The sequence below is a fragment of the Sciurus carolinensis genome, chromosome 8 (genome assembly GCF_902686445.1).
Source record: "Sciurus carolinensis chromosome 8, mSciCar1.2, whole genome shotgun sequence".
NCBI lineage: Eukaryota > Metazoa > Chordata > Mammalia > Rodentia > Sciuridae > Sciurus > Sciurus carolinensis.
In genome coordinates this window covers 39450094-39453606 of record NC_062220.1, presented here as the reverse complement: position 1 = coordinate 39453606, position 3513 = coordinate 39450094, and the positions used below count along the sequence as shown (strand labels likewise).

The 3513-nt window shown below is 33.1% G+C and overlaps 1 pseudogene; it reads left to right on the top strand.

Annotated features, from left to right (window-relative positions):
• The first annotated feature begins 1502 nt into the window (after window positions 1–1502).
• On the top strand, window positions 1503–1975 carry LOC124990791 (ubiquitin-40S ribosomal protein S27a-like; annotated as a pseudogene).
• The last annotated feature ends 1538 nt before the right edge of the window (window positions 1976–3513 follow it).

The window sequence follows — 3513 nt, the reverse complement described above, 5'->3', positions numbered from 1 at the left end:
TATCTTAGAATAAATCCCATATATTTGAAATAGCTATGAAGTCAGAGACATAAATTGCCCCAAACTCCTTTTTTCACCTGGAGAGCAATCTTGCCATGTTAACACCGAGTTTTATTGCTGCTATATCTAATATTTACTACCTACAACAGTAGTGAACAGCAAGCATCTTTGTACAGCAAATTCAATGATTTTGAAAATATACAGTTTTATTTCTCATCATAGAAAAGGTAATCTAGAATAGTACTCACACTTAGAGTTCACATACTGGTATGAATCTAAAAACTGATGTTTACTGTTTTGTGATGAGAAAAGAGCCAAAATTGAAGTAAGGACTTAGACATTATCATGGCAATTTACTTGTGGCATCCAAGGTATGATTGGTAGACTCCTCTCATAGGTCTATATTTGTGTCCTACACTCATTTGACAAGGAATAGCCCAGTCTGAGTTTTAACAATCCTTTTATAGGATAAGTTGATAGATCTGGCTATAACAAAAAGCTCACAATGAATCTTAAAAATAAATAAGTGTCTCATTTTGGATAGAAGATAAAAATGAATATTCTGAGCTTGTCAAAATTGTTTTTAAATCTCAAATTTCATTTCCATCAATATTTCTCTTTGAGACTGATTTGGGTATTTGAGGGTTATTAAAACTAAACAGAAACCATTCAGAAGAACTATAATCCCTTGCAAGTAATATTCTTGTCAATACAACCTTGGTTGGACAATTTACAAAGTAAGAAGCAAGTTTATTTATTGCACTAAAATCTCTAAATATTAATATATTAGTGTTGTTCAAAGTGTATGAACAAACACACTTTATGAACAGGAATTTAGTATGGGAAATGGCCATTTCTCTGAATGGTCTAGCTGCCATTGTGGAACGTGTTAGAAATTCTCTATATCAATTGCCATGTACACAATTTTAATAAAAAACAGCTACTATTTTGTAATTTATTATACTACTTTCCCCCTTTGATTTCCCTTAAATTATTGATATTATAATTTTATGCTTATTGACTCTTTTAATAATAAATTAAGTCAGTATCTTGTATGCCTAAAATTCATTTTTCTAATAACTTATTTTATTATATTTTATAAAAATATTAATTAACAATGAATTGAGAAAGAAAAGCAGAAAAAAAGTGTTTGAGTTTTAAAAGTGCTAGTCTGTAAGAGTACCTGCCATATAGAAGTAGTATAATAAGTATCTATTGAGGGAAGGGGTTAGAGCTCTCATAGGTATAGAAAGAATCAAAGATTTTTGAAGTCTCACATTGTTATTCATTACTTTTTAGTCATAACTCTTTGAAAAATTATATTGTTAGTTATATTTTTATGTACAGATTACAACTTGCATTGTCAAATACCCGACAGTAGATATTTCCATATATCTAACCTGAGGAAATAATGCACATTCTATTGGGTTACAATTGAATAAAGATCACAACAGACAAAATAATCTTTCCAATCTGCCATCTGTGGTAGGAATGCCGCCGAGATGCAGATTTTCATTAAAACCCTTATGGGGAAGACTATCAGACTCAAGGTTGAACCCTCGGACACTATAGAAAATGTAAAAGCCAAGATCCAGGATGAGGAAGGAATTCCTCCTGATCAGTAAAGACTGATCTTTGCTGATAAGCAACTGAAAGATGGACATACTTTATCTGACTACAACACTCAGAAGGAGTCCAGTCTTTATCTTGTGCTGAGGCTTCGTGGTGGTGCTAAGAAAAGAAGTCTTACACCACTCCCAGGAAGAACAAGCATAAGAGAAAAAAGATTAAGTTGGCTGTCCTGAAATACTATAAGGTGGATGAAAATAGCAAAATGAGTTGCCTTCGCCAGGAGTGCCCTTCAGATGAATGTGGTTCTAGAGGTTTTATGTCCAGCCACTTTGACAGACCTTATTGTGATTATTGTGGCAAGTGTTGTCTGACTTACTGCTTCAACAAACCAGAAGACAAGTAATGTGTATGAGTTAATAAAAGACATGAACTAATATTAAAATATATATATGTGTGTATATATATATACACATTTGACTGTTCTACTCATTTTCTGGCTTAAAACACTCTAACAACTTGTCACATTTAGAATAAAATTCAAACTCCTTTACATCACATGTAGGATCCTATATGGTCCGCACCCAACCTTCCTCTCTGACTTTGTCTTACCATTAACACACCCAACCATGTCAACCATATCTGTGTTCCTTGAACGTGCCAAGCATGCGCTCACCTCATCTCACTTTATTTAAGGTTCCTTTTGCTGAAGAACCTCTGCTCAAATCTTCCCTCAGCTGACTTTCTCATTCCTTGGGATTTCAGATTAGTATTGCATTCTAGAGAGGCTTTCCTCCTGTCACTTATCAGGTGAACATTTTATCCATTTAATAGCACCAATCACTATCTAAAATTATCTTGGTTAGTGTGCCTCTTTTTTTTTTTTCATGCAAATGCCAAGGTGATGAATGTGAGGACTTTGTACCTCTTGTTTATGTGTCTGTTGTCAAAACCTGGCATTTTGGGAAGGATCCTAAAATACAAGAGATGTGGGGAGAAGAGCCATTTTATTTTCACTAACACTGAGTCACTTCATTTGAAATTATGGGAAAACTTGAGAAGATATCTCACAGAAGAGATTTGGAGGTCAGTGGAGGATTTTTGTTGCTATAAAAGCATTCACCTGTGGAAATAAAATTTCTCATTTAATAGATAAACTCCATTTCCAATGCCATATGTAACCATCCTCCCTCCAAAATTTCTAAGCTTCCTTTTAACAAACTCATTAATCTATATTTCTTTTGAGAAGTCCAATGTATTTTCCATATATTTTATTATCATCCTTTTCTGAAAAATCAGGTGTTTTGTTATAGAACACAATATTTTCACTTGGGATCCATGGATGACCCAAAATTGGAAACAAACTATGAATATATATTCATTTTATTAAAGGAAAATAGAGCTATCATCAGATTCTTTTTTTCATATTTTAAAGTATTTTAATGTTAAGAAAATTGCATTTATTAACAGCACTACTTTTAGGAGCTCTAGGTGGAGTATCACCAGGGTGAGACAAAGCAAATGCTACGCAATAAAACCTCATTAATTCAAATAAAATGGGAAGAAACACTGTGTTCACCAACATAAAATACCAACTTTGAAAGTAACAAAGTTTGTGCAACAAGTAACTCCATCTAAACGCCATCAAAGTATTACTAGAAAAGCCAGAAATCTACTAGGAAAGACTAAATGTCTGCCAAGTTAGATTGACAGATCACATTACCATATAATGTTGTTATTTGTAAGGACTTTCTAAGATTCTTTCTGTTTCAAATAATGGAAATGCAGTTTAAACTGGTTTAAATATAAAAAGAGAATATACTGACACATAGAATTGAAAAGTTCAGGGTTAATTTGGCTTTGTAACTGCTAGATGGAAAGGCTTAAACAGGACCAGAACTCAGTCTACCTCCTTCCATTGTATGGTGCTATCATCAGATTCTA